The 8,604-nt window shown below is 35.6% G+C and overlaps 1 long non-coding RNA gene across 2 annotated transcripts; it reads left to right on the top strand.

Moving 5' to 3' along the window:
* Positions 1-6,367: 6,367 nt before the first annotated feature.
* LOC139966024 (uncharacterized) lies at positions 6,368-7,935 on the top strand. 2 transcript variants are annotated; one of them, XR_011792413.1, is made up of 2 exons: positions 6,368-6,422; positions 6,696-7,935. It is a non-coding gene; the product is annotated as an uncharacterized lncRNA (long non-coding RNA). The 2 variants fall into 2 exon arrangements; XR_011792412.1 differs by having other exon boundaries at positions 6,691-7,935.
* Positions 7,936-8,604: the final 669 nt, after the last annotated feature.

The following is an 8,604-nucleotide window of genomic DNA, read 5'->3' as shown; positions in this document are numbered from 1 at the left end:
GACAGCAGCTAGCCATAGCGACAATTCCCACTCTTGTGTTGTTGACAAACTAACTACTTTAGCGAGTATAATGACATTGGAAGGAATAGTTCCTATATGGCATTGCACTAGGAATGAATTGTCGGTTAACTTGCACATATCAAAGAACATCATATAATGAAAGAAATGTACGAAGGAAAAATAAGCGCTTCAGCGGACATCTACAGTGTTGCTAAGCACACCTAAATCATTCGGTAGGGATCTTAACAGTTGTTTTGATTTATATATATCGTCAAGATGTCATATCGGTTGTTTAAATTGGTCTTATAAACGGAGGACCGTTTTGTAGAGAATAACATCAAGTTTATCACTGGGATTCGTAATGAAATGTTAGAAAAAAAAATGTAGTGTCTTAATATTCCATGCATGTACAAAGTATATAAGAGATGATGTTTTTAGTGTAGGATATATAGTTATAGTTTAAGCTACCAGGATATCATAGTAGTTACTGTATGTCAGTGTAGAAGGAAGAGTAATTTCGCCCCTTCCCCCCCCGACTCCCTCCCCACTCTATCCGCTGTGGATAAACGATATTGAACTTACCCCTGATGGGGGGGGTGGGTGAAACAAGAGTCGCCGAATTTTATATATTATTAAACATTTCTCCCAACTACAGAGAACAGTCAGGGACATATCCGCCATCGCCGATGTTTGCACATTCTCTCTTATTGTTTTTGCACTCATGCCTTCAACTTTGGGCATTCGCAATATGAAAACTTTATAAGACAAGTGTGTGTCGTGTGCAAACAACATTGACGTTATACTTTGGTTTTTTTCATTTTGCTATCAATATACTTTTTCAGAAGAAGTTTGAGGCGAAAGAAAGAAAGAAATTCCAAGCTTTTGCTTACAGGAAAAAAAATCTGTCTAGACATGTTATGTAATTATTGAAAGATGCGGCAATGTTTTCAAATATAGTGTTTGCCTAAGATCATTAAACAGTAGGGTCACAACAATTCATGCGAGTCAGTTGGCTTACACATTAGCGGGAAGTTTATGTCAAAGGTCATCAGCATTAGATCTACTTATCATAACATCATATCCTGCATTTATAGAATTAGCAGTCCACCAAAGAACTTTCGACTTTCTATATATATATATATATATATTGATGCTAATTTGCTAATTTTAGTGCATGCGATCCGTCTATTAAAATACAGAGAGACTAAAGTTTATCAAAATGAGACCTGCACTTTAGTGTCAATAAAATTGGCATACGTTCTCAGTAATGGCTCTCCTCTTTGCATGTGAGAAAATTCAATCTCTAATTGTAAATAGTACGACTCGTATGACCAGATTCATACTTGTTAAGAGTCCATAGACATGATACAAAAAGTGTAAGGAGTATAGTTTCATCGTTTTAACTCTTTCAAGTATCGATGTTGTTCTTCAAACATTATTAACTTAAATTTTCGCCATAATTACAGTGTGTTTTTAATTATGTCTCTAATTGTTCGTAATTATAACGTAACCTGATTAGTCGAGTCCTAAATGTGATTCCTAAAGCCGGATCTCGAAAGAGATACTTGGAACAGACTCTGTTATTGATATATATATATAAATATTCGTTAAAATTGCAGTCAGCGTTCGATACATTTAACATGTGTAATATTCTGTATGTCGAAGGGGGCTGGGGGGGGGGCGGTTCTGAGTTCCCCGTCAATCTATCTTCGTGGGGCGAGGGCTAACTTATGTACGTGGTTTGTGCCTCTGTTGACTGTAACACGAAGTCCAGATGTCATGGAAAGTGACATGATCGTGTATAGACGCTGAATCTGCTGCATTAACGGAATCTTTGACTCTCGGATTTATTTATCGACAGATAATAAAGATTAGAACTTCAAGTTTACAAGAACAAATATGCAAATTACCGTTCCTCTGATGTTTAGTGAATTTCTCGTAAACACTTTACAGGGTGTATTTTTGACCTAAATTTTAAATTACAAGGAATCACTTCTGCGCTGACCTCCGATTCCTACATTACTATGTACATAATATTAATTCGGTTAGTGGCTCTGCATGCAGTTACCATGCATGACTCTTACAATATATATAACCACTCTTTTTACGTGTCGCAGGATATCACAGATTGGAGCAGTGGCCCCATGCATATTTGACCACTTGACATACTTAAAATGTAGAAATAATTCACCGCCGATTAGATACAATTTCCAAAGTGACAGAATATTTTAGGTCACGGTGAAACACGATCTTATCCTATAGTGTGAATCCGAAGTCAAACTAGTACGCATACCATATTAAGTTTCTTGTACTTTCAATAAAATTAAAAAACAAAAAACACATCCAAATTATGGAAAGAACTCCTAACGGGAGTTTTGTACCTCAGGGGGGAAAAAAAACCAGAAATAAACTATGGGAATTGTACATATAAGCAACAGTGCGAAACATGAAACCAGAGACTTTTTTCAGTATAGGTTATCTTATTTTGAATCTTTTTGAATCTAAAAAAATTATTTGAAAATTATTTGTTTGACTGCACGTAATTTCATAAATGAAGAAATATTCAATGGATTATATCTATGGATTATTAATGAAAACAAAGTCAGTATTTGGAAGACATACTGTGCTCGTCCAAACTAAAAAAAAAAATCTGTATTGAATTCATACAAACAAGGCGAATAAAATGTATTATTAAACCAATCCTATAGCAGACGTTTCAAAAATTCATTGTCAAGTCGAGGCGACACAAAACTTCCTTCGTAACGTGACAGGGACGCTTACAAATGATAAATTCTAACCGACTTCAAATAGCCACCGGTTTATTTGCGTGCTTCTTTCATTTTATGCGCAATTTTACAGTTCAAAATATTTCGTGCATTTATTGTAGAATATCATTCTTTATTTTTTTCGAGAAAAAAAAACGTTGTTTTGTTTTTCAATGCGATGAATTTATATAGAAAATTTAAATTATTCGCTGGTATAGGCAGACAAGAAGAATGTGAAGGTCAATTCTAGCAAAGATTTGATAACACAATGTTGTTCACATCACGTACACGATCCTTTTACTTTAACATTATACGATCCCTTTAAATTTAAGAAGATCAAACATTTCACGGGATCGAGAGCTACGGAATGCCAAATGTATCAAAAATGTCCAAAACTATATAAGCATGTCCAAAATAATATAAGCATGTCCAAAAAAATATGAGCATGTCCAAAAAAAATATAAGCATGTCCAAATTTATATAAACATATCGAAACTAATATAAGTATGTCCAAAAATAATATGATCATGCCCAAAATAATATGAGAGTGTCGAAAAATTATATGAACATGTCGAATGTAACTGCTAACTTCAACTTTTTAGTGAACATTTTGGCATCTGAATTCACGCCATCTGTTGCAAAATATCCAAAAAAATATAAGCATATCCAAATTTATATAAACATGTCGAAACCAATATGAGTATGTCCAAAAATAATGAGAGCATGTCCAAAATAATATAAGAGTGTCGAAAGACTATATGAGCATGTCCAAAATATAAAAAAGTGTCGAAAAATAATACAAAAGTCTCGAGCGTAACTGCTCGATTCAACTTCGTAATGAACAGTCAGGCGTTTGAATTTACGCCATATGTTCCAAATATCAAACTTTTTATTTTGGTATGCTGAAAACAAAAACACCATATCCAGCGTAACTTAAGACGATATACAGTTCATCCATTACCGTATTAGTGTGTGTGTTAATATTTTAATGATATTTCGATCAAGAACGATTTTATTTTCGAGGAAATATTAGTTGAGTTGTTTCGTAGCGCGAGTGATCAACCTGGCCCCAAGGTGCTGTAACTATCAGTGAGTTTAATAGGAAGAACCACTGTGTCCAACATTCCACGCGGTTTAATCAATAATATGTAGTTGGCGAGTTCTTCCCACGTTTCCATCTTGAAATTTAGTTAAAAGGTGAGAGTGAAGATTAAACGTTGAATACCCCTAACCTAGGCTTATTTTTTTTAATTCTGGGCTAGTGGCCGACTTCGCCTGGTAACCGTAATTAAGTGTCACAATTTTCCGTTAAAAAAGTAACACAGTATAGTACGTCATTTTCACTGTCAACGTACGCATGTGTGATAACTACTGTACGTTGTTAGCGCTTGTGCATGTTGTACGTACTTTCGCACGTGAACTTCTTTGCCTTCGCAACAATATATGAATAATCTCAGCACCTCTAGGCAGGGCGAAACCACTCACATTACGAAGGGATGTGAAAAGGAAAAATGTTAGGTGATGGTCTTGTTTTTACATATTTTGAATTATTTGCGTCACAAAAAACAGAAGAATGTTTCAATAATATATTGTCATAATGATAACCATTGTGTCGGTTGATACAAATTACCTCCAAAGAAGGTATTGTAAGCTAATTTTTTTTCGACATACCAATATAAAAGTTTGATATTTGAAACATTTGGCGTGACTTCAAACGCCAAAATGTTCATAACAAAGTTGAAGTTAGCAGTTACACTCGAGACTTTTATATTATTATTCGACACTCTCATATAATTTTGGGCGTGCTCAAATTATATTTGGACATACTTATATGTGGTTGGACATGCGCGTATTATTTTGGACATGCTCATATAGTTTTGACATGTCTATATAAATTTGGACATGCTCATATAAGTTTGGACATGCTTATATTTTTTTTGGATATTTTGCAACATATGGCGTAACTTAAAACGCCAAAATGTTCAATACAAAATTGAATTAGGCAGTTACATTTGTCGCTCTTGTATTATTTTTCGACATTCTTTTAATATGTTGGACATATAGTCTTTCGACACTCTCATATTATTTTGGACATGCTCATATTATTTTTGGACATACTCATATTAGGCCATCAGCTGAAGGTCGAAATTCGCTTGTTTCGTTCCAGCAACTGCGGGTCTAAAATTTCTCTACAGCATTGAATACATAAATTAACTAAGATTAATGATCCAAAAGTTCTCCATGTACTTTCCTGCAGTTTTTTTGCAATTCCGCTCGAAAGATCGAACTATATTTTTTATTGCGTATGTTAAGAAACCTGCCGTTTTACGTTCAAAAGTTGTGCGCCAGTGAGATATCTGTACCATGTGATATGAATTGTCCAATGAGCCATGAGTTCTGTGTGCAATCTTTGTAGAAAACAACAAACATGGCGGCTCCCACGGGCGCTAGTCAGTCTCCGACACACGGAAATCTACAGTGCTCAGTGCACATTGAATCTGTAAAATTTGAAGCATTCAAGGCACTGACGAATAAACGATGGAATAAAGTTACTTCCTGCGCTAAAGATTGGCTTAATCTCAGCGGCGGAGACAGTGATATCGCCGTACTACTGATTACTCCATGGCCTACTACGATCAAGCGTGTGTTCAACAGCATAGTATGATGGGGTTCCACGATAAGTGTTACAGACGGTTCATTGATAGCAAGCACATTGCTGCAAGAAAACGGACAGTTCCAGAGGAGACCCCATATGATTTTAAACGAAGAATTGACGGAAAGATCGAGGAAACCAAGCAGAAGCTCTGGTGTATTGCCTGTTCAATTTATTATACGTGGGAAAAGAAACAATACATTACTAGGCGTTGCAAACGGGACAAGCTGCAGCAGGCAGAGACTTTCGATGGAGGTAAGCCTAAGCATACTACACGACTCTACTTGTACTTCTGTGGCATAGTTGAAGTGTTAAGAGAAGTTGCATAATGCAAGATCAGTAGCTCTTAAGGGATAGAATCCAAGTCAAAGGGCACAGTGTTGGACCTGAACATAATATAATTACTTAGTGGCATGGTCATCTGATTTGTTTTGTTATAAGGTGGTAGGAACGGAAATTTGTTTCAAATTCTCCATCTGGGGCACTAGCCTAAGTGTTAAATACAGGCTTCATAGTTTTCTTACTGTGGCCCTTTATTTGAATGATAGAGATATTATATTAGTTAGAAAAATAAGTGTAACAAAGGTGCAATAAGGTTAGGTTTGCAAGGTCTTATGGTCAGCCTGTCTAGCTTTACCAAAATGAACAAGTATCTGTCTCCTTTATTATTAGTAACAGATATAATCTACCATTGTATAATTTAAACCATAACATTAAGAGATAATGTACTGTACTGTCAAAAAAAGCCTGTTTTAATTCTTTTTTGCATGACACTGGTTTGCAAAATTTGCATGTGTCTTTGTTTGTCCATAGAAGATGAGCATATCACATGGTATATAAATAAAATTGTCTTAGTTCTTATTTGTTCAAACTTACATTTTGATCAACAGAAAATGCAAAACAATTTGCTTTTTTTATTTCATTTTATTAAGGTATTGCTTCGACAAGCATGTTGAAGAAACTAGATACAATTCTTGACAAGGAAGACATACAGATCTTGAAAGGTAAAGTACTCTCTTCAATGTGTGGTTCATTGAGTGTTCAGGGGTGGATCTAGGACTTTTGGAATATGGGGGTCCTCCCCCAAGGAAAATTAAAAAATTCTCTAAACGCTTTGAGATGCAATATCAGGTTAATCTTTCCATTGAAATTATTAAAGAAATTTGCAACATATTTCTAGCTGAATTGTTATTATATTGGTACCCCATCATAAAATGTGAGACTCAAAAATATCCAATTTCATGGTACAAGGTGTTCTGTTCATCTCCTTAGAGCAGAGTTTACCACCAACAAAAGATGCTCTGATCCAGCATGTTAAGCGCTGCACCAACCAGGCTGCTATTCACAGTAGGGCATTGCAGCCAAGGATTGATGCACTCTCACCAGAGGGACATGGATGTAAACTTGAAAATGATGACCTTATAATCACTTGGATGACGAAGCCACCTGACCCAGATGTTTTGCTTCAGTGTGTCAGCAGTAGCTGTAGAGTCGGCAAATGTCTTAAAGGAAGATGTTCCTGAATGAATGCACAACTACCGTGTACAGACCTATGTAAATATAGAAATTGCAGCAACTTCCAAGAAGATGTTGAGATTGTTGATGCAGGGGAAGATGATTTGGAGGATGAACTGTGATGGTCTTAAATCTCGATATCTTAGTCTGAAATTTTAATCAAGTTTGAAGTTTGTGAAGAGGGTTAACTTTTTCAAAGTCATGTTGTCATTATTTTGTTCCCCAGAGTTTAAAGGAACCAGTAAACATGATCTTATTCATATATTCATTTTAGCTATTAGTAGTTTTATGTAGATTACCCTACCTACCAGACACCTTTGATAAATATCCACATTTTCTTCAAATCACACTTTTTTTTTAGAGGGGATGGGAGGGGGGAGGAGGGTGTTATGGGCATGCTTTACCTCTTGCATATTCACAACTACATTTACTGATGACGATGACGCAAATACCGCGTCCTGAAACCAGTCAAAGGTTTATATACTGTTGTTGGGGAACCATCGCCCCTGACCCTGTTCCAATATCACGGTTCTTTATTGTTTGCCGTAACATTTCGTTACCTGTTTTATTCATATTGTTAATATGTTCTGTGCATCTGTTCAAGTTTTGACTGAAGGATATTCAAGTCTTTAGTGACTTTTATTTCATCTAATTATCTTCACCTCTACTACGGAATAGACTTTCCCTTTTCCATACCATATCTGACTTCCATGCAGTGAATTGAAGTGGATACTGTTAAGACTAGTACAACTGTCCTTGGATGAACTTTTAATCACTTATTAATTCCGCGCCGCGCCTTTTGATGAAGAACCTGTATCTTGAATCATCGCAAAGGCCCAGCTCTACTACACCATTGAGTGTATCGACCCAGTCTTAATAGATACATTATTTCTTTATATCTGGGGCTTAAGTTAACTGTCTTCGTTATTCACTTATTTGTACCATTCACCTTTATTATTCATATTATTTGTAGAATATAGAACTATTATTATTCAAAATACCATTCGAAACCTTGTCGATCTTTTCTTTTATGCGTTAACTCCCTTGGAAACTCTTTTTGCAGGAATACGAATTATAAACATGTCGTTTCAGTAACAAGGAGAAAGTACCTAGTTTTGCAGGAGACTGTAGAAAGAGTACTAAGGTAACGGATATATACCGACTATAACTTTATTTCACATCTACGATATGCCATGACGTCTTAGTGTGCCAACTTATATATTGATTTATACAAAAGAAATAGCTCACTGGTCTTGGGGCATTGGTACATCTCATTGTAACTAGGGATTTAGCTACATGTAAAGTAGAGGGGGAGGGGGTCGCATTTGTAAAACAGTTTGGATGGGGAGTGTAACAATTATGGAGAGGAACTTTTCATTATATGTGTATATTTACGCATACATGCACAGACGAAATGCATTCATAACATAGGGGGAAAATCTAAACATATTTGATTTATTACAAAGCATTATATCTGAGTTTATTAAAAGTGGTACATTTTTATAATTAAAACCCTTAAGTTATAATGTGCAAAAATTGTATTTCATATTTCAAAGTTGAAAATGTGATTTTTTACCATTTTGGCGAAACTGGAGGGGGGGGGGGCACAACTTGTAATGCCTGAAAACAACCCTCACTGACCCTTAGACCAGAATCCTCTTCCACCATTCT

The sequence above is a fragment of the Apostichopus japonicus genome, chromosome 4 (genome assembly GCF_037975245.1).
Source record: "Apostichopus japonicus isolate 1M-3 chromosome 4, ASM3797524v1, whole genome shotgun sequence".
Lineage (NCBI taxonomy): Eukaryota > Metazoa > Echinodermata > Holothuroidea > Aspidochirotida > Stichopodidae > Apostichopus > Apostichopus japonicus.
The sequence above is the reverse complement of the archived record's forward strand: the minus strand, read 5'-3'. Positions and strand labels throughout refer to the sequence as shown.